This window comes from Papio anubis, chromosome 4 (assembly GCF_008728515.1).
Source record: "Papio anubis isolate 15944 chromosome 4, Panubis1.0, whole genome shotgun sequence".
NCBI lineage: Eukaryota > Metazoa > Chordata > Mammalia > Primates > Cercopithecidae > Papio > Papio anubis.
The window spans coordinates 92,942,860-92,966,235 of record NC_044979.1 but is presented as its reverse complement, the minus strand read 5'-3'; the positions used below and the strand labels follow the sequence as shown (position 1 = coordinate 92,966,235).

The 23,376-nt window shown below is 42.8% G+C and overlaps 1 long non-coding RNA gene and 1 pseudogene across 1 annotated transcript; one reads left to right on the top strand and one right to left on the bottom strand.

The window, feature by feature from the left end:
• Positions 1-3,045: 3,045 nt before the first annotated feature.
• LOC110742849 lies at positions 3,046-18,434 on the top strand. The gene is made up of 3 exons (XR_002521025.2): positions 3,046-3,823; positions 4,583-4,691; positions 17,815-18,434. It is a non-coding gene; the product is annotated as an uncharacterized LOC110742849 (long non-coding RNA).
• On the bottom strand, positions 10,682-11,206 carry LOC116274520 (annotated as a pseudogene).
• Positions 18,435-23,376: the final 4,942 nt, after the last annotated feature.

Sequence of the window (23,376 nt, the reverse complement as noted above, 5' to 3'; positions counted from 1 at the left end):
TTGTACTGTTGTACTGCTCACTGGCTATGATCATGCCACTACACTCCAGCCTGGATGACAGGGCCAGGTCTTGTCTCTAAAATAAAATTAAACAAAAATAAAAGAGTAAAACTGTATTTATCGTTGTGTTCTATGTCACTCTGATGGCTTTGTTCCTAACACTATGGATCATGCTCTGGGGGACTCAGCCTTTTACCTTAATTCCAATGGATAGTCTAGATTCATCCCAAAACTTTAGGGTTCATGGTCTACCACAGGGAGAGGAGAGAGTATGTTTGTGAGGTTATCTTCCCAAAAAGTGTTTATTGCCCACTTCTTCACATTGATTTCCATTTCACACCTTGAATATAATAATAATGACAATAATAATAATTGAATATGTAAATGCTACTAATAATAAATGACAATAGCTATGCTCTTTTGAGCTCTAACTCTACCCCAGGCACTCTCCTAAGCACCTTCATGCATTCTCTTTTAGTCTTCATAACCACTCTGAGAGGTAAGTACTATTATTATTCCCATTTTAGAGATGAAAATCTGAGGCTTAAATATATCAATGAACCTGACCTTGGCCACAGGGCTGCTGGGATCTGAACCAGGCAGTTTCACTCCAGAGTCTGTGGTGGGACACAGGCATTGGCACTTCTTGAGCCTGGAGAAATGCTGACCAGTGTCTGTAGGAGGAGTGTATCATGCTAGAAAACATGATTTCATCCACAGCAGAAAATGCTGCCTCCAGATAGACCTTCTGTCTAATCTGCTTCCCCATTGCTTTCTCTTCGAGTTCCTTTGAGTCTTTTTACCTATGGATTCAAATGCCCCTGGGTCACTAAGTTGAGTGCATAATTCTATCACACAGTGGACAGTGAGGGGAAAATATTCTTATTTGGAGAGTAAAAACCCATCTACTATTATGTACAAGCTCAGCAACAATTTCTCAATTACCTGTTCATTTTATTTAAAACAACAGTCAATAAAAACAGCAAGAAACTTTCTTTGAAGGAGATAAGGGCTGATCTGCCTGGAGCCAGGGAATAATCCCTTTTTTCTTGGGTTACTATTTACTTTGGATATGTCAGTTTGGGCCCTTAAAGGTGTGGACAGCATAAAGTGGTAAGTTTTGAAATGATTTTTGCATTTTATGTTAGAGAAAGGTACTTTTCAGGAAGCTGTTATTTTCTTTCTCTCTCTCTCTCTTTCTTTCTTTCTTCTTTTTACCTTTTTGAGATGGAGTCTCGCTCTGTCGCCCAGGCTGGAGTGAAATGGGGCAATCTCAGCTCGCTGCAACCTCCACCTCCCAGGTTCAAGCAATTCTCCTGTTTCAACCTCCTGAGTAGCTGGGATTACAGGCACGTGCTGCCATGCTTGGCTACTTTTTTTGTGTTTTTAGTAGAGACAGAGTTTCATCATGTTGGCCAGGCTGGTCTCGAACTCCTGACCTCAAGCAATCTGCCCGCCTCAGCCTCCCAAAGTGCTGAAATTACAGGCATGAGCCACCACACCTGGCCTTATTATTTCTTTAATAATGAGCGAGGTCTCTCTGATTCAACACTGAAAGTTTGAATTAGATCATAGAAATCTTTGTTTAAATATGTATATACATACTTATGTATACATTATATATGTATGCCTATGTGTGTATATATATCTATAACATGTCTATTCTATATCTATTATGTACAGATATGTAAAAAGTATAGCTTTAATTGGGAAAATTTGCATTGGATGAAGCACTTTAAAATTCTTCTCTCATGCCCCAGTGCTGTCAAGTTTTGCCTAGAGCAATGTACTGACTCGAGTTCTGCTGAATCCTGCCTAGAGAAACCACTTGTCGTTTCAAAGTTGCATTAATATTTCCATGCACTTTTTGAATATTTCCTTTTGGAAAGAGTAACTCCACCTGCTTCTTTTTTCCACATGTGTACATCAAAGGTGAAGCTGGGACATGTCCTCTTTCCTCTTAACCCCCTAGCTCAGGACCTAGTAAATACAGGAAATGGGGAGTGAGTTTCTCAAGTGCCTGGCTGTGTCCGAGATGCGGTGGTGGAACAGCAAGAGGAGCCTTGCCAGCCTGCAGGACTTGGGTGCTGCTAAGCCCTCCAGTTACCACGACTACAGCACTTTCCAACGGGTGAGGAGTTTTGATAAATGTCTGGTACGCATTTCTGCAAACAAAGCCATTTATTTTAGGCCAAAGCATTTGTAGCAAAATGTAGATAATATATCTAGAATGTGTCAAATGGAATGTCATTACATATTTTCGGATTGATTTCTTAGGCTGCACATTTATAAAGTAAAAGCCTTGTTATCTTAGATTTCTTAGCTTTGCCATTAACTGCAAACAAGATGTATGGACTAACTGTGGAGGCTGTCTCAGCAACCTGAGCCCATCTGGGAGAAATATTTTAGGTCATCACTGAAGGGAATCAGTGCCCTGAGGGTCCTTTCTCAATGCTCTAAGTTCTTGGGACAGCAAAAATGTTTTTGTTGGGCCACAGTTGCCACTAAGTGGTATCTATTATGTGATGAGCCAGAGACCTGGAAAACTATCCCCAATTCCTCTCCCCTTCACCCAAAAGAAAATACTGGTTCCTGAAATTCTCATTAAAAATGGAATCTTTTTGGTTGGGTTGGCATGGCTCTTGGAGGAAAGGCCAATCAGGCCAGGAGCGGTGGCTCACACCTGTAATCCCAGCACTTTGGGAGGCCGAGGCATGCGGATCACCTGAGGTCAGAAGTTTGAGACCAGCCTGGCCAACCATGGCCAACATGGTGAAACCCCATCTCTTCTAAAAATACAAAAATTAGCCAGAAGCAGTGGCGGGCACCTGTAATCCCAGCTACTTGGGAGACTGAGGCAGGAGAATTGCTTGAACCTGGGAGGCAGAAGTTGCAGTGAGCCAAGATTGTGCTGCTGCACTCCAGACTGGGTGACAGAAGGAGACTCCATTTCAAAAAAAGAAAGAAAGAGAGAGAGAAAGAGAGAAAGAGAGAAAGAAAGAGAAAGAAAGAGAGAAATAAAGAAGAAAAAGAAAGAAAGAAAAAGAAAGAAAGAAAAAGAAAGGAAAGAAAGAAAGAAGAAAGAAGAAAGAGAAGAAAGAAAGAGAGAAGAAAATAAGCCAATCAACCCAGGAGGACCAGCCCAAAGCTTGTGCTTGGGATTAACTTTTAGTAGGATTTATCTGTTTAGGGACTGGCTGGCGCCGGTGGCCTAGGGATTGGGGCACCACACATGAGAGTCAAACTTTTGAAGGAAGACAGGAGGAAAAGAGAGAGAGGTGCTGGACAGTGTTGCCCTGGGAAGGCCTGGAGAACTATGGGTACCAAAGGGGCAGCCTCTAAGCATGGAGATCTAGCGTATGTTAGCCACTTACCTCTGCAGAGGGCCAGCTCTTATCTGCCTCCAAGTGATTTCTGACATATTTCCAAGTGCAAAATAAAACATTCTTCTTTGAGAATGTTAATGAATGTTCCTGTATGTGTCCTAGGTTTTTATAAGACAAGGATGTTTTGGACATGTCCAAGCCCCCAGAACTGGCTGCACCCTGTGTGCCCTTCTCTCAGTGCAGCGACTTCTGGGCTAAGAATGGCCCCTGCCAGAGCATACTGTGCTGGGCGGTCACGGGGGGCAGAAACCGCTGGCCTCTCTTTTGACAACCCACAGGAAACGTTTGCACCTCCAGCACGTTCCGCTCAAAGTGCTCCATGGTAGCAACACCTGCGTGTGGTGCAGAGCTGTGGCTACGCTGCTTTATAACTCATCTTTCTCTCTGACCTCTGGGAGTCCAGTGAAAGACAAAAACTCTACTGCTGTTTATGTTCGGTAAGCAAACTTAAACGTTTAGAATTCCTTATTTGAACTATATTTAGAATTCAAATAGTCATTAGCAGGAGGAAGCATTTGCTTCTTAGGGATATATATTAGTGAAAATGTAATGAAGTTTTTATTTATAACTTGCATTAGTTATAAGTTGCCAAACATAATCAATTTACCCTGTTGAGAAATTAGAGTTGAGAGACTAACATGTTAAAGAAGGACAAACTGGGACGGGTGATATGGCTTACACCTGTAATCCCAGCACTTTGGGAAACTGAAGAGGGAGGATTGCTTGAGGCCAGGAGTTCGATCCTCCCTGGCCCGGGAAACATAGCGCAACCCTGTCTCCATAAAAAAGGAAAAAAAAGGAAAAAAGAAATTAAAGGACAAGTTACTTACATCATTGTTCCTGGTAGAATGACAACACAGATAATTTAGTTAAAACCTATCTTTAACCTTTTTGTGTATGTGATTAATCTGTGAGTCTCTGATTATAGCTGGTTGAATATTTCCCCCAAAATCATTGGTTTTGAGCATTAATAATAGGCCTCTATGTCGATGACAATTGTTATGACTTTATTCATGTGCAATAAAGCTTTTATAATAGATTATACAATTAACTTTCTACAGTTGAAATAAGTGAAATATAAATGGTTTCAGAGGGATCCAGTTGGAATTAAGTTAAAGCACATTGACTTCTTCCAGTTTAGGACCATGTAATAGTTTTGAATGCATTTTTCATTATTTGAAACCTTTTTCTTCTAGCATGTAGTAATGGTGGGAGAACTAAATGACCCTGAAAATTCTGGAAATGAGGAGAAACAGACTAAAGCCACAGGCAGCAGATGAATGAAGAGAGAGAAGAGTGCTTTAGGTAAGCCTCTGGTTAGACCTAACTTTAATAAGCTCTACTTGAGAAAGGGGGCACATGGCCTCTCCTGGGGTACTATGGCTTCATTCATGTCACCCTAAAATTGCATGCTTCCTCTGAGCATAGTGGTCTTAATTAGGATGGGAGGTTAAACAAAATAAGCAAAATTAACAAAGCATTTGTCCTTTTATGTAGCAATGTTCTAGAAAAATCTTAATGGATTTCATTAATTTAAATGTCACAACACAATTAACTTTGTTTTTCCATCTCTGCTGAGTGTGGGTGCATCCTAATTTTTCTTATAGTTATAAAAAGTGTTGACTATTTCATATACACAATTAGTATTGAAATTACCAGAACTGTGGATAAAAATGTCATCTCTTGTTTATCTTCTCCCACGGTTACTTGTGAATTGTGGAGTGTGATGTGTAGAGCTGTTCTGGGAGGTGGAATACAGGTAGGACCCCTAGTCAAGAAGCCTGCCTCACAGAGAGGGCGCCTTACTCTACATTAAATGTTCACAGTCCTTTGCTCACTGTCTAATTGAGAAGAATATTAGTACATCAGGTGCTCAATCCCAAGTAAATTTAAAAATGGGAAGTCTTACAACACTTTTGGAAGATACGTGGATGAGGCTTTTAGGTGACTTGTTAGTCGTTTTTTTTTTTTCTTGAGACAGAGTCTCACTCTGTCACTCAGGCTGGTGTGCAGTGATGTGTTCTCGGCTCACTGCAACCTCCACTTCCCGGGTTCAAGTGATTCTCCTGCCCCAGCTCCTGAATATGGGACTACAGGTGCACGCCACCACGCCCGGCTAATTTGTATTTTCAGTAGAGATGGGGTTTCACTATGTTGACCAGGCTGGCCTCAAACTCCTGACCTCAAGTGATCCACCTGCCTGGGCCTTCCAAAGTAAATCAGCTTTATGCATTTAACTTTAATCAGCAATTAACTTTAAATTGTGCCTGGCTGGATTTGTTAGTCTTAACTCCAAAACTTTATTCCAATTTTCCCAGAGGCACTATGGGCCCAGAGCCAGCATGGGCTAGAAAGTGAAACTTTGTAGCCACAGGCAGAGAGAGTGGAGAATGTTTCTTTTTTATTAAAAGGAGAAGAAGGCCAGTAGTGGTGGCTCACCCCTGTAATCCTAGCACTTTGGGAGGCCAAGGCAGGTGGATCACTTGAGGTCAGGAGTTCAAGACTAGACTGGTCAACATGGTGAAACCCTGTCTCTACTAAAAATACAAAATTAGCTGGGCATGGTGGCGGGCACCTGCAATCCCAGCTACTCAGGAGGCTGAGGCAGGAGAATTGCTTGAACTCGGGAGGCAGAGGTTGCAGTGAGCCGAGATTATGCACGTTGTACTTCAGTTTGGATGACACAGCAAGACTCCATCTCAAAAAATAAATAAACAAAAATAAATTAAGCTAAATTAAAGTTCATGTCTGTAATCCCAGCACTTTGGGAGGCCGAGGTGGGCGGATCACAACATCAAGAGATCGAGACCATCCTGGCCAATATGGTGAAACCCCATCTTTACTAAAAATACAAAAATTAGCTGGGTGTGGTGGTGCACGCCTGTAGCTCCAGCTACTTGGGAGGCTGAGGCAGGAGAATCGCTTGAACCCGGAAGGCAGAGGTTATAGTGAGCCAAAATGGCACCACTACATTCCAGCCTGGCAACAGAGCGAGCCTCCATCTCAAAAAATAAAATAAAAATTAATGAAATTTTTTTAAAAAAATGAAAAGAAAAAGTAAAACAAAATCCCAAGTCCCATTTGTATGAACATTTATATGAAAATTTTATCCAACCACAAAAACACATTTTTGTGTTAAATACATTTTGTGATAAAGGAAACTGAATATGGACTAGTGCTCAGATGATATCAGAGAATCATTAATATTCTTAGGAGGGATAATAGAATTGTCGTTATGAAGGAAAATGTTCTTCTTTTTAGGAGATACGTGCTGAAGGGCTAAAGTGTTATGTCTACAGTTTATCTTCCACATATATTGAAAACTTACACAGAGAAAAAAAGCAAATGTGGTAAATATTAGAAGTTGTTGAATTTAGATACTGGGTGTATGGGTAGTCATTGAGCTAGTAATTAAAGGTCTGTGAATCAGTTGGAATTGCTTCTGGCTACAAATAAAACTCAACTGACAAAGGTTTCAATTTTAAGAACCTTCAACCTTGGCTAAACAAGAATTGCATCAGTTGTCCATTTAGTGTTGGTGCAGCCACTCAGTGATGCCATTGAGACCCCATATTGATCTATCCATCTGTCTTGTCATTTTCAGCAGATTGGCTTCTGACACTGCCAATTCATGATTGCATGACAGCTGCTGCAGCTGTAGGCACTGTCACACTCACAGACAGGATGTGGGTGGGGAAGAGCAAAAGCAAACTCTCCTCTTGCACTTGCACCATTTATCAGAAAGCAGAGTCTTTCCCTGAAGGCCCCAGGAGACTTCTACTTATACCTCAGTGGCCAGAATGGTCCTATGCCAATCCTAGCTACAGGGGAGTCTAGGGAAGGAAATCACCATATGGAATTTATATCTACTGTGATTCATCCCCTTGGGTTACAGGTGCACTGTCACCCTGAACAAAAGTGGTGTTCTGTTAACAAAAAAAAAAAAAAAAAAAAGGAGAAAATGGCAGCTGTTTGTCATTGGCTAAATAAATGCCCTTTTTCTCTGGAAGGGAAATTGTTCTGTTTCACTAGATAACAGAAATGATTTTTAAATGAAACTAAAACTCCTTCCACATGACATCAGATTGATGTTTAACAGAAAGATAAATGGTACCCGAAAGGAGCTTTTAGGTTTCTTGTTTTTCTTTAGCTCAGTAAAAATAGAAAGTTTTTAGCCATCCGTGGAAGCTATTTTTTGCTTAACTTTTGATTTTGGTAATACATTTCAATATACAGTTTGCTTCCAACAATTGTTTTCATTGTGATAGACATTGTGAGGCAGAACCCAATATATATTTCTACTCATCATATTATTAGCTACCATTTGTTGAGTGTCCCTTATATGTAAGGCATTATAATAGGTGGTTACATCTTCTCTCATTTATGTAAGAGGATATGCCCAGCTGTTACAAAAAGCCCTAGATCAAGTCTGAGTCATCAGACTTAATAAAGAAGAAGAAAACGGAAAGTTTTCAACAACCATTCTAATTTCTACTTCATTCCCAGCCTGTGTGAGGCCACTATAATAAGATACTCTTGACATCTGGGCTCTTAAAAATGGAAACCCATTTATTGGTTAAAACAAAGAACAGTCATAACTAGAATTTCCTTCTGTTCCCTTCCCTATCCCTTGGCCCAAGGGTAGGGTTTCTTTTAGAAAGGAAGCAAGACACTCATTATAGAGTCTTAGCTCAGTAATAGCCACCTAACCATCACTGGGGACCACAGTCATGTGTCCTGGAAAGGCATAGAAGGCATGACCTATGCCCAGAAGGTCTCTGAGTGTGCAGAAGTCCCTCACCTTCAGGCCATTTGGTGATGATTTAGCATGTGGTGTGGATGACTGAGGTCCACCTTCTAACTCTAGTTGACTGCCAACAGATGCTGTGAAGTGCTGTGTTGTTTTCTGGAGTCGTAGCAAAGAGAAGTATAGGCTGACAGCACTCTTGGGCTACCCCATGGCTCTTGGTCATTTGTTGTCTCAAGTAAGCCTAGTTGAAGAGAAGTTCAACAGAGCCAAAGCTGGCAGAAAGGACCAAGAGGCTATAGACTGGTGGGTTGAGGTGAAGGTAGTGGGTACACCATTGGGAAACTAGATACTGGTTTTGGAAGGAAGAAACCATTCAGAAGGAGAAGGGCCAGAGGTACATATGAACATCCAGGTCAGGAGATGAAAGTTAGATCAACGTCTGGCAAATTAGCAGAGAGTAGACATAGACAGAGAGCAGAGCAACACCTGGATGCAATTTGTAGAGTTTCCTACTGCATTTCCTTCACTTAACAAAGATTTTGTTTAGTGTGTACTATGTGCCAGAAACTGTTCTAGGTACCAGGAATATAGTAGTGAACAAAACAGACAAAGATCCCTGCCTCTCATTCTCCTTGTAGTTATAACTTGTTTTTTCCACTTACATTCTAATGAGGAAAACAAATTATAAACAAGATCTGCACATAAATTATAAGTAAATTATGTAGTATGTTAGTGGTAAATAATAAGCAGAAACAGAAAGCAGCAAAAGGAGATAAAGGAGTGTAAAGATACTGTGCTTACAACACAGTAGCCACTAGCCTTGTGTGGCTGATGATATTTAAATTAAAGTTAAAAATTCTGCTTCCATGTGATACAAGCCACATTTCCAGTGGCCATCCTATTGGACAGTGAAGATAAAGTTTCATCATGCAGAAAGTTCTGTTGGTCAGTGCTTTTATAAAGGGTGCAATATTTAGGTGGGGTGGGTAGTGAAGGTCCTACTGCAATATAACTTTTAAATAAAGACCCAATGGAGTTGATGGGGTTGATGGGCTGATGGGCTGACTCATGAGCCTGTCTAGAGGAAGAGTATTCCAGACAGAGGGAATGGCAAATGCAGAAGTTCAGGAGATGGGAGTGAAGTCCATGTGGCTGGAGCATAGTGGATGGGGTAGAGTAGTAAAAGAGGAGGTCAGAGAAGTGAATGGAGGGAACAGATCCTGAGGCCCTTGTGGGCCTTTGTAAGGACTTTGTATTTTACCCTAAGTGAGATGAGAACCATTAGAGGTTTTGTGCAGAGGAGTTTCATGATCTGATTTAGATTTTAATAGAACCCCTCTGGCTGCTATGATGAGGATAGATTTAAAGTGGGCCAAGGCAGAGGTAGGGGATAAGTGAGGGGATATTGCAATAACCCTGGAAAGAGGTGACGGTGTCTAGGCTGGTAGCAGTGGTGGTGGTGGTGAAAAGTAATCAGATTCAGGTTATTCTTTTGAAGGCTCAGGCAACATGATGCCTGCCTGGGGTGTAGGGTTTAAAAGAGAGAACAGACGAAGGTTTTCTGGTCTGAGCAATAGGAAGGGTGGAGTTTTCACTCACTAAGATGGGGAAGACTGGGGGTGGAACCAGTTTGAATAGAATAAGATCAGGAGTTCCTTTTTGGACATGTTAAATGTGATATGCCTGCTCAGCATCCCATGGATGTTCAGCAAGTGGTGGTTGCTGGACTTAGAAATTTGGGACTTGTCAGCCTTGTGGTATTTTAAATCATGAGGCTGGTGATATCCTTAAAGGAGTGGGTTTAAATAGAAAATAGAACACGTGGTTGGGCTCATGCCTGTAATCCCAGCACTCCAGGAGGCCGAGGCAGGTGGATTGCTTGAGTCCAGGAGCTTGAGACCAACCTGGGCAACATGGTGAAACCCTGTCTCTACTAAAAATAAAAATAAAAATAAAAAAATAGCCAGACATGGCAGTGCGTGCCTGCAATCCCAGCTACTCAGGAGGTTGAGGTGGGAGAATCACCTGAGCCCGGGAGCTCAAGGCTGCAGTGAGCTGAGATTGCACCACTGTACCTCAGCCTCAGCAACCAGAGTGAGATGCTGTCCAGAAAGGGAAGGGGAGGAGAGGGGAGAGGAGAGGGTCCAAGACCAGATAGGAGGTTGGTAAAGGAGGCAATAGAAGGAGCAGCCAGTGTTAGAAAAGCCAGGAGAAGGGGGTGCATGAAGCCTAGTGAGGCAGGGTTCACAAAGGAGGAAGGGAGCAAGGTGTCCCATGCAGACATGAGCACTCAGAACTGACAGCTGGATTGAACCCTGTGGTGGGTAATTGATGACCTTGTGAGGAGTAGATATGTTGAGAGATGGGGGTGAAAGTTGTTCACAGTGGGTTCAAGGGAGAGTTGAAGCAAGAACAAATGATCCTTTCAAGATATAAAGGTGAGTAGAGAGCTGGTGTAGTAGCCAAGAGAAGAACAGCAAGACCAAGAGAAAGTTGTTGTTGCTGTTTTTGTTTTTTTGTTTTTCAAATGATCCTTATTGAAATATTTTCCATTGTGCATCTTAACTAGTTGGGCATTCCACAGCACCACCGTTGATGTCATCTATGATGTCATGAGGGTGGCGGCCATCAACATTGCAGCCCACAGACTCGAGAGTCCCCAGTATCTCTTTAATGATTCCAGAGAGTTCTCTGGCTAAAGATCAGTGCCACATGTGTCGAGCAATGTTGACGATCTCATCAAAAGTGATATTTCCACTGTGTTTAATATTTTTCTGTTTCTGTCTCTTGGCGGTTCCTTGAGGGCTTTGATGATCAGGGCAGAGGCAGAAGGCACCACCTCAATCTGGGCCTGTCTGTTCTGAATGGTCAGTTTCACTGTAATCCTCAGATCCTTTCAGTCACTGGTTGCTTTAGCAATGTTATCACCAACCTTTTTTGGAAACAGACCCAGGGGGCCGATCTTGGGGGCCAACACAGACGTGGCACCCACTTCACCCCCGGTGCACCTCAGGTATATGACTTTGATCTCGTTGGGGTAAAACTTTGGCAGCATGGCAGAGGCGGCTAGATTCAGGATGACCGAAGAAAGTTGCACCTTGGCCTCCTCCCAGCTGAAAGCCGAAAGCCTTGTTGCTGTTTTTTGAAGAGATGCTTGGATTAACAACTTGTTTGTAGGACCTAGTAAAGAGAAAGTTTGAGGACACACGAGCAGAGGAGAAGAAAGACTGGAGGGAAGAGAGATATGGGGAGGAACTGGCATGTGCCAGGAGCCTGGAGACAGGAGGGGAGGCAGAGCCCAGGGCCTGGGTGCAGGCAGAGGAGCAGGTGTGGGGATGAGAACTCAAGCAAGTCCTCTCCCATGGTTTTTAGATCGTTAGTGATACAGGAAACACAGTCATCAGTGCAGAGTGAGTGTGGGAAAGTTTTTAGGAGAGAAGAGAGGTCTTTTAGGGAAGTGGGAATGTCAATGGACAAGAGAAATGCAGTCCAATGGCAGCCCAGCCCAAAGACCAACTTGGTGCTGAGACTTTGAAGGGAGACTAGTCAGTGAGGGGAGATCTTCTCCTGGCCAGACCCTCTCCCAAGGCTGGGTGAGATGGAAGATCCTGACACATTCCAGAGAATTCCTGATGTGGCAGGCTAGCTCCCAAGAAGCTCTTTCCACCAGCGATGGGCCAGTGGCGTTGGCTTGAGCAGACTGTGGTTCCAGCACTTTAATGCAGTTTCTGTCACTGGAGGATTTGTCCAGTGCTGGGATGTGGAGTGAGAGCAAAACCCTGATGCCTCAGGGATGGCTGAAGTGCTGAAGCACACAGGGTGCACCTGGGGAGAGGCCACAGTGTTGGTGACCTCTGCGGGTGTGAATGACCCCAGGCACTTGTTTCAGTGTTGGGGTGGGTGGCTGGGTAATGCTTCTGTGTCAGGGGTTGACGTGTCCAGCGTTGATGTCCTTCCTTAGTGCCATATGCCAACCTTCAGGTTCCAGAGGGCCTTTTGAGTGACCTGCCATGGTTTCTCCATGACTAGCTTCTGGGGTGATGGGGTGGCACCTCACCCTGTCTAAGTTGAAACTCATCACACTGGGTTGTATTTCATGGTCTATTGTCTGTTATCCCTGGGCTGTAAGTGTAAGAACCCTCTCCAACTTTCTTACCACTTTATCCCCAGTGCCTGGCAAAATACCTGAATACATGAATACATACAAGAGGGCAGGTAGGAAGGAAGGATGGGAGGAAGGAAAAGGGAAGGAAGGAAAAAAGAAGGGAAAGGAAAGAAAGAAAGGAAAGGAGGAGGGGAGGAAGGAAGGGACGAGGGGAGGAAGGAAGGAAGGGCAGACATGGAATCCCTGCCACTATAGTAGGGCTATTCCAATGAGGATTGCAATCATGGATCTGAATCAGTGGTAGCTTCCATAGAGGATGTAGCAATGAGGTAGGGTAGAAGGTAGTGAGTGCCATAAAGAGGGCTTTCAACAGGGCTCTCTAAAACCAGGAAGACACATGTGAGATTGTAGGGCATAACCAGGAAGACTGGGATGCCAGTGCCTGGCCAGATGGGGGTCTGATCCACTCTCCTAAATGACCTCTCTTCTCTCCTGAAAACTTTCCCACACTCACTCTGCACTGATGACTGTGTTTCCTGTGGCACTAAAGATCTAAATCAGAACCCCATTTCTGACCCCCATTCTGATGGGCATCAGAAAGGTGAAAATAAGGAGTGATGGTCCGGATGGGCAAGAGGAAGCAGGAAAGGAGTCCTGGCGAGTAGCTGAGACAGGCCCTGGCCCCCAGCTCTGTGGGGAAGGTGTGGGGTGGGTGTGTTGAAAGGTTGGAGAGGAGGCCCCCTGCAGCTGGGAATCCACACAAGGCTGTATTAGTCCGTTTTCACACTGCTAATAAAGACATACCTGAGACTGGGAAGAAAAAGAGGTTTAATTGGACTTACTGTTCCACATGACTGGGGAGGCCTCAGAATCACGGTGGGAGGTGAAAGGCACGTCTTACATGGTGGCAGCAAGAGAAAAATGAGGAAGAAGCAAAAGCAGAAACCCCTAATAAACCCATGAGATCTTGTGAGACTTATTCACTACCATGAGAATAGCATGGGAAAGACTGGCCCCTCCATGATTCAATTACCTCCCCCTGGGTCCCTACCACAACACGTGGAAATTCTGGGAGATACAATTCGAGATTCGGATGGGGACACAGCCAAATCATATCAGGGCACAGCAGCTTTGGTGATCCACCGCTCCTTCCTGCTCCTCCCAGGTAAAGGGGAGTCTCTCTTCAGACTTGCTTCATCCCTTCCCTTTCTTATCCCTCTCCGAGTTTTGCACCTTACACCCCAACCTCTGGATTTTGTCTGCAGTTATCCTTTCTTTTTTCAACAGGCCTCTGTACCCACTGTTCTCCCAACCTGGAGAGCTGTTTCCACCCCTGATCCTCACTTGCTAGTTCAGTTCCTTCTTGGTCCTCAGATTTTGCCCTGGGGCGACTTCCTGCCATTTCTATATTCTCCCATTGCATTCTGGGCTACTTCCCTTATGGCACATATGTCAACAGAAATGCCTTATTTCTCTATTTCTAGACTTAAGGAAAGGGAAAGAGATGGATATTTCCCCAGCGGTCCCTCAGTGACAAATGAATGAAGACAACTTTGTCAAAAGAAAACAAAATCCCTGAGTATCCCCTAACTTGGTGCTTGTATTTTTATCCAGCACTGGTGTACTCTCCAAAAGCAAATTCATGCTAAACAGCATTTTAGTCTTTCTGGTTAGCTGGCAAAATTTGCTCCAAATAAATATGTATATATATTTATTATTTAACAATGCTTATGGTTTAAATACATGTGTTTTAGGAGCAACTTTGATCTACCTCATGAGTCCAAGTTTTTTAATTTTGTAAGTTGTGCCTTATGAATATGGGTAAGAGAGGAATCAAAATGAAGTTAATGTTTTGTCTTTGGATGGTTAAGAGAACTGCAATATTAAGGACATTAGGATGTCTCAAAATATTAGATGCAAAAATGTGTATTTTTTAAAAATATGTGTGAATTATCAAATATAGAACAAATAGAGGAAGATGGCTGGGTCTGGTGGCTCATTCCTGTAATCCCAGCACTTTGGGAGGCCAAGGCGGGAGGATCACTTGAGGTCAGGAGTTCAAGACCAGCCTGGCCAACATGGTGAAACCCCGTCTCTATTTTTTCTTTTTTTTTTGTTTGAGATGGAGTCTCGCTCTGTTACCCAGGTTAGAGTGCAGTGGCACTATCTCAGCTCACTGCAACCTCTGCCTCAAGCAATTTTCCTGCCTCAGCCTCCGGAATAGCTGGGACTACAGGTGCGTGCCAACAAAGCTGGCTAATGTTTTACATTTTTAGTAGAGACGGGTTTCACCGTATTAGCCAGGATGGCCTCAGTGTCCTGACCTCATGATCCGCCTGCCTCAGCCTCTCAAAGTGCTGGGACTACAGGTGTGAGCCAGCACACCTGGCCAACCCCATCTCTATTAAAAATACAAAAATTAGCTGGGCATGGTGGCACATGCCTGTAATCCCAGTTATTTAGGAATCTGAGGCAGGAGAATCATTTGAACCCAGGAGGTGGAGGTTGCAGCAAGCTGAGATCGTGCCATTGCCCTCCAGCCTGGGCAACAGAGTACTCCATCTTAAAAAAAAAAAAAAAAAAAAAAAGGCAGGCGCATAAAAACATATGTGTTGGAATAAATGTAATAAATAATTATAAAGGCTGAGTGTGGTTGCTCACACTTGTAATCCCAACACTTTGGGAGGCTGAGGTGGGAGTATTGCTTGAGCCCAGGAGACCACCCTGGGCAACATAGTGAGACCCCATCTTTACAAATTAAAAAAAACTAGCTAGGCATCATGGTGCATGCCTGTAGTCCCGGCTACTTGGGAGACTGAGGTGGGAGGATGTCTTGAGCCTGGGAAGTTGAGGCTGCAGTGAGCTATGATTGTACCATTGCACTCAGCCTGGGAGACAGAGTGAGATCCAGTCTCAACATAATAATGATAATAATTTGTATATTATTTTATAAAATTTTTATTTTATTATTATTATTGTAGGAATACTTTGAAGCCTAAGATGGTGGCATCTTCCTTTAGAGATAATTTTAACTAGCTCCCACCAGATGCATAGTGGACACTAGTCATTTTGTAACACTTTAATCCATGTTCAAGGTTTGAGATTCCCTGCCCATTCGGATGAGGTAGAACTGGACTACAAGTCCACGTGAGCATCAGTTTACTTCAGGTTTACCCTTACTTACATTTAAGATGTAATTACATGGGATCTCAGCTTAAAATGGGAACTGGTTTATCTTAGTCCCCATCTTTGGTAGCATGGACTTGCATAGTCTGTCTTTCTGAGGACAACGAACCTGCTGTTGTATTTCACAGCTGTTGCTTCAGAATCAGCAGATGTCCTCAGGGCACTGTGGGCTTTGTTCTTGGAGGTCTCATGTTCTTCTAAGTGTTTGTCTGATATTTTTTCATTAGCTTGTTGACTCTTTGGAGCTTTTAAGATTTTAACATATATTCTCTCTAGCTTTTAAAATTTATAACTATATTGCATAAAAACAAAGTTATAGATGTACTGCATAAACGTATAATTTGACATTCTGTCTTGTAATCCTGCATATTACATGTCCCTGGGGATAAATGCATCTTTCTGGATTTTAACTTGGATCCATCTTTTAGGTCAATGATGAAAACATGCTTTGCCTGCACTACTACTTTGCAGGGAGACCAAATGTGGCACTTTGCCATGTCTATCTTCCTGATAGAATTATATGGACATAATCTGCTTTTATCGGCGGTGTTTGGCTTAGTGGTGGCTGGATATGTATTAATATTTGGGGTCTTAATTGGTGATTGGATTGAAAAGAAACCAAGAAATAAAGGTAATACTCTTACCTGTGACATACATATTTATGTGGTACATTATGACTTCACTGGCTTTTTTGGTTTATTTAGTGAAATAAAATTCATAAATTGCTATGAACTGAATAGCAAAAGAGCATAAGTTAAAAACTCTAGACAAAGTTATACAGCTTTGTGTCATCATTCTCTGATTCTACATGTAAGATGTTTTAGATTTTTGCTAAGTATAGGTTTTTAATATCAAATTCCTGAAAAATGCTTTCTTTTTAATATTTTGGCATTACTTATGCATAATATGCTTGTGTTGTTTTTATTAGAAGCAATTTATTTGTGTAAATGATTTTTTTTGGTACTGGGTGATCTGTCTAAACTATTCATTAATATCTGGAGACTTATTTGTTTAAATGTAGATCTACTTTTAGCTTTTGGCCATACTATCTCTTTAAGCTTCTTTGTCCAATAAGAATGTAGGCTATATAAATGTAGGCTTCTCTGAAGCCACACCATTGAAAAGACTAGCTGATTGAAAATCTGGTGTGTGGTCTTTAGGCTAAATTGGTAACTTCAGTTACAAACTAAGTCCAGAAGAATGTAATGTAGCACTAGAACATTTTAAGTTTCTTGACTTACCTAGAATCCAGCTTTTCATATATTTGAGAATCCGTCTCTCAAATATGTTTTCATTCACTTGCGAAGTCCAGCTTTTTTCTCTTTTGGTTGCAAAAGCTTTGTCTTTAGTGAGTTCAAGAGTCTGCTCTTTGCCTCTTAAGCCCGTGATCACTGATGGAAATGCTAACCCTGGTTGCACAGGGATTAGGTCAAATGCAACTACTCTGCATTTTTTTTATTCTATTTTATTTTTTTGAGACAGGGTCTCGATCTGTCGCCCAGGCTGGAGTGCAGTGGCACGATCTTGGCTCACTGCAACCTCCACTTTCCAGGTTCAAGTGATTCTTGTGCTTCAGCCTCACGAGTAGCTGGAATTACAGGTGTGTGCCACCGCGCCTGGCTAATTTTTGTATTTTTAGGAGAGACAGGGTTTCGCCATGTTGGCCAGGCTTGTCTGGAACTCCTGACCTCAAGTGATCGGCCCGCCTTGGCCTCCCAAAGTGCTGGGATTACAGTTGTGAGCCACCGCACCCAGTCTGCTCTGCATTAAATGATGATATAGCTGTGAGCTGCCTGTTAAAACCGAGAGTAAAGATTGGGCTGGGTGTTTCCATTCACAGTTGCTTATGCCTCGCTCTTCACGCAGAACGCCTCCGTCACCACCTGTTGCACTGTCCTGATGCTTGTGCTCCCCTTCAAGAGGCAGATGGAACAAATCTGGGGTGGCTGGCTCACTGTGAGTGTCTCCCATGTCCCTGTGTCACAGACACAGGGTGTCACAGTCACCCTGAATGTCCACCAGTTAATGTTTTCTTTGTGGCCCAGCTCACTGATTTTGGATCAGGCTAATCTTTCCTCAGTGTCCTCCTCTCCCCTAATTTGTGAGTCTGAGCTGAAATCCCACTGACATGAAGGCAATAGAACAGCAGAATCTGTGTCTGCAAGGTACAAATTAGCGTCGGCTCTGGCTCTGATGGGGTGGGAGGAAGAAAATGCTTAGCATTAACACAATAGCACTGGGCTCCAAACCTACATTGAATCTTTTTCTCTCTAAGGTCTTTGTGTTCATCTAGATGTTCCTTGAGCTGTCAGATAAATAACTGTATGCACTGCAGTGGGGCGGGAAAATCTATTCTCGGGTTCCAAACTTCCTTTCCCCTCCTTCAGTAGGTGGCCTGCTGTGCACTGGTGACCACCCTAGTGGCCTTGGCAAACCTGGCTGGCATGGCACTGACCATCACCATTCAGAGGGACTGGATCGTGAGCTGACGGGTGACAACAGAGGCCGGCTGGTTGGTGAGTGGTACCGCCCTGGGTACTGATCCTCTGATCAGCTGAGAAGTAGAGAGCTGACAAGGCAATCAGGGCTCTGAGAGAGGCTGACAACAGGCTTTAAGAACATGTTATTTGGAGTCAACGAGACCTGGGTTTGAGTTTGAATTCAGCTAAAACCAGCTGTGCCTCTTACTAGATGCATACTCCAGGGCAAGTTACGTGATTTTCCTCAACTGTAGAATGAGGGAAATAAAGTCACATACACACACACACACACACACACACACACACACACACACACAGCTCAGCTGTGGGAAGGATTCTATGAGATACAGGATTTGGAAAGCACTTAACACTGTATCTGCATGTAGGAATCACCTAAGACATGATTGGTACTGTATTATCTAAAGAATATATAGGCTGGGCGCGGTGGCTCACGCCTCTAATCCCAACGCTTTGGGAGGCCAAGACGGGCAGACCATGAGATCAGGAGATCAAGACCATCCTGGCCAACATGGTGAAACCCTGTCTCTACTAAAAATACAAAAATTAATGGGGCGTGGGCACGCACCTGTAGTCCCAGCCACGCGGGAGGCTGAGGCAAGAGAATTGCTTGAACTCAGGAGGTGGAGGTTGCAGTGAGCCGAGATCGCGCCACTGCACTCCAGCCTGGCCAACAGAGCAAGACTGTCTCAAAAAAAAAAAAAAAAAAGAAAAGAAAAAGAATATATAGACTGTATTTTTAGGAGAGAAGGCTCTAAAAATGTATCACAGAGGTACCTTGGCAATTTTAGGCCTAGAAAATAAGTAAATTAAAAGATTTATTGGCCAGGCTTGGTGGCTCATGGCTGTAATCCTGGAATTTTGGGAGGCCAAGGTGGGAGGATGGCTTGAAGCCAGGAGTTCAAGGCCAGCCTGGGCAACATAGGGATACACTGTCTCTACAAAAGAAAAAAGAAGGTCATGTGTGGTGGCTCACATCTGTAATCCGAGCACTTTGGGAGGCTGAGGCAGGCGGATCATCTGAGGTCAGGAGTTTGAGAATAGCCTGACCACATGCAGAAACCCCATTTCTACTAAGAATACAAAATTAGCCAGGTGTGGTGGCACATGCCTGTTATCCCAGCTACTCGGGAGGCTGAGGTAGGAGAATTGCTTGAACCTGGGAGGTAGAGGTTGTGGTGAGCCAAGATCGCACCATTGCACTCCAGCCTAGGCAACAAGAGCAAAACTCTATCTAAAAAAAAAATATATATATATATATATTTCTTAATTCGGGCCAGTGATAAGCTTCCACTTTCAAAAAAAAAAAAAAATCTTCAAGTGTAACTGTGAATTGTCATTGATAATAAAGGTAAAAAAATATTTTTTTTAAATAATGGAGCTAAACGAAAGAATCTGGCATTTTTGCTTTTTCTCCCATTTGCAAAACTTGGATCATTCACATTGAGATATATACACATTGCCAACTTAAAGCTGAAGATCTCATCCTACTCTCTATTTGTGTGGGTGGTACTCTGCTAGAAAAGGTGTGTGATCATGGATGGCCAAGATAAAGGAAGCTATTAAAGAGGAGTCTATAGAAATCATGCCTTGCAAAGACTAGGAACCCTTTATAATCATGTTTTCTTTTAAACTACACTTATTTGGATGTACTCTGGCTTAAATAACAGCACCTAAAATAAAACAGCTATGTGGATAAAAGCCAAGTAACATGGTGTCCTCTGTCTCTGGGTGAAGAAAGTCTTCCTATTCTTTGTTAATTAAATTAAAAAAAAAAAGATAAAGCACAGAATTTATTACAATTAAAAAAATAATATTGTAAATATATCCTTCGATGATGATGGAATAGTGAAGCTAATAAGCTTCATAGTCACACTGCTTGGGTTGGATTCTCAGCTCAGCCATGTGCCCTCTCTGTGACTTTGAACAAGTAAAATCACCTCTCTGTGCCCCAGTTTCCTAACTTGTAAAAAGGAAACACTATTGACCTGTAAGAGTTGTTGCGAGGATTGAGATGAATAGATGTAGAAAGCTTGGAACTATTGCCTGGCACAGAGTAAGTGTTCAACTAATTCTGTCCTCTACCCTCCTCTTGTCACCTTGCTCCCCTGACAAACATGTTGGTTATAATAATGGCGTTAATACTACTATAGTTGTTAAGATAATGGGTTGTGTTGGGAAAGAGTGCTGAGATGGGAGTTAAAATAATTAGCTACAAGTAACACAGTCTCTCTGTTTCTCAGTTTATTTATCTGTTAATTGTCCAAGTTCCAATAGAATTGATCTTGAAGGTCTTTTCCTGGTTGCAAATCCTACGGCTAATCTATAGTTAAATCCAAAGGGATCTTTCTTGTTTTCACCATAATTACATGGCTAGCAAATCTAGTAAATGCATGATGTTAAATTCACCAGAAGGAAGGACTCACCCACTAAGTTGCAATGTTTCCTTCCTCTCACTTACAGGGATAAATGCAACAGTCCAGCAGAAGGACCAGATCATCAATATATTTGCTCCCCTGTCTGTGGGTCAAGTGATGACATGTACATCTCATGTGATCAGTTGTCGTTTCATTCTTGGATGGAACGTTGTTTCACTTCTTGTAGTTTCTATTTCTGTCCAGGGTTTATCAGCTAGTTCACCGATTGGCTATAAAACCCCAGCAACACACAGAGGGGCACTTCCTAGAAAGGCAACAGGAGGCTGTGAACATTCAAGGTAATGCAAACTCAGAGGGAGTTCCTGTTCTTTTCCTCTCCTTTATGTCAGTGTTTTTTTTCCAGAACTCTTCTTTCCAGAACTCTTGAAAGTTCTGATCATAATCTGATCATAATCTCAATATTTTATCTGCAAATGTGCCTAGAAACAGTGACAAATGAGAGGGCTCCAGCTTTGCCATTGGTCATGCAGTTCATAGGGCTGATCTTATTGGTGGGGCAGGCAGGGCTGCCTTATACATAGGTTGTGCCCTGTCTGGGGACTCCATTCAGAGAGACTGACACCACCATGGGACTGTGCAGTATACAACGTGCACAACCTATCCCACAGTCCTGGGGGCAATTACTCTTCCAATCTCACTTACGAACATCCTCCCCAAAGATACTAGAGAGGCAACTGTGTCAGAGTATGGGCTGCTCTTTGGTCAAGACAATATGATGATTGGTCATTCCTGTTATCAACAGTATTTTTTTTTAAATCAGAAATTCCCAAACAGTATGGTGGCAATAAAAGAAAGGGGGCTTTGCCAGTAGATATGACCTCAATCTCCCAAAGAAAGAGCCAGCACTGCATACTGGCTGTGTTGCCCATCTGCCTGGTACGGCACAGTCCAGGAATTGCTTCTGCTCTCAGTTTCTTTTTCTGTACTTCCTATAATTCATTCTCTTTTCTCTCAAGTTATTTTGCAGTTAAAGTCCACCAGATCTCATTACACAAATAAAATATATGTATTTGCAGAGACAGATAAATAGAGATACATATTTAGATGAGGGATGAATAGATAGATATGTAAGCAGATAGGTGAATAGATAGAGTAAGCTGTATCCTTCCCCTCTGCGGCTATTACCTGTGTGACCATGCAAAGTTAGTTTATTCACATTCTGTCTTACTATCTGTAAATTAAGGACCACAAAAGAAGTGATATCATACGGATGTTATGACAATTAAATAAGATAGTTTATGTAAAGCCCAATTTTACTCCCTGGCATATAGTAAAACTTAAGTCAATGTTAGCTATTTTTTTTCATTGTTGTTGTCATTGTGATCTTTTAAAAAATTGTTCTGGCAATACATTCATTTCTGCAATTAAGAGCTTAATCCTTCCCACACTTCTTGGTCTAGAATGGATCTGGCCCACCTGCCCCTTTCTTCTTCCTCCACAGTTCTATTTGGTTCCTCTAGTCCTTTGCAGGATTTGTCTTAATTTGCACTAAATACCCCTCACAATGGTGTGTGTGTGTGTGTGTGTATATAAAATACATATATATAATATACATATATATATATTTTTTTGAGACGGAGTCTCGCTCTATCGCCCAGGCTGCAGTACAGTGGCGTGATCTCGGCTCACTGCAACCTCCGCCTCCTGGGTTCAAGTGATTCTCCTGCCTCAGCCTCCCGAGTAGCTGGGATTACAGGCATGTGCCACCATGCCCGGTAACTTTTGTATTTTTAGTAGAGACGTGGTTTCACTGTGTTGGTCAGGCTGATCTCGAACTCCTGACCTTGTGATCCACCCGCCTCGGCCTCCCAAAGTGCTGGGATTATAGGCATGAGTCACCACACTCGGCGGTTATATATTTTTAATCTGCTTATAATTGTTGTTTATTTTATCCTGGAAGACTGAAAAGTATTTAGCTTTTTTCACATAAGTGTCTGTTTCTTCAGAAAAATAACTAAAGGAAATATCTATCACTATTTCCTGGAGCTCATGACTGAGTTCCAAGCATGTAGCATTTTGTCTTCTACAAAATGTGTCCTCCTCTTCCTCCTTCTTTCAGTGCCATCTTCCTGGCTTGACTGTGTTTTAGTTTGGGTTCTCTCAAGAGTAATCCCAGAGACAAAGATTTGGGGTGAAAATTAATCTATTAATATTTGGAAGGTGATTCCAGGAGGCATGGTGAGGGAATGGGAAGTAAGACAGAGAAGGGAGAAAAGCCAATAAAAGGTGTGTTAATATATAGGTTACTGCTGATGGCCACTGGGCTCAATCCTTTTGGGGACCTTTTGAGAAACCGTGTAGGATACACCTCAGAACTGTCCCACCAAGGCCCAAGGAAACTAGGATGTTTATCGACCAACTCTTGTCTGTTTTTGGTTGAGAGTTGTTCTCAGGGCAACTTACAGCTCACCCCTCATGTTCCTGTGGCTGGAGAGGGATCTTCAGGCAAAGAGACACAGGTGCTTAGGGTAGGAGGCCATCAGTGTACACAGGAATTGTCCAACAAAGAAGCAGATAACACTGGGGATGGGTTGAGGGGAGATGAACAGGCACGGACTTAAAGCTTGTTTGGATTTTATTTTGGGTGAAATGGACTGTTGGGTAATCAGTGATGGATTCATCTACAAGCCCAGGACTTTGGAAAAGCCAAAGGACCACAAGTTTAACCTTGAAGAACAGACCACAACCTCAGGTTTTCCTTTTCACTTTCTCTGCATGTGCCATGAGGGATGGGAAGCCTACTGCAGGCAGACGGTCTTCTTAGCTGGCTTGGGCTTAGTCTTCCTCTACATGACAGTTCTGGGGTCTGGCTGTATCATCACTGGCTATGCCTACACCCAAGAGGTTGGAGACTCCCTGCTTAGCATCCTCATGGCCCTTTCAACTTTCTCTGGCCTGATGGGCACCATTCTCTTCACCCAACTTAGGGGGCACTATGGCTTAGTCACAACCGGAGTCATATCTAGCCAGTTCCATTTAGGTTGTCTAACGCTGTGCATGTTTTCTGTCTTTG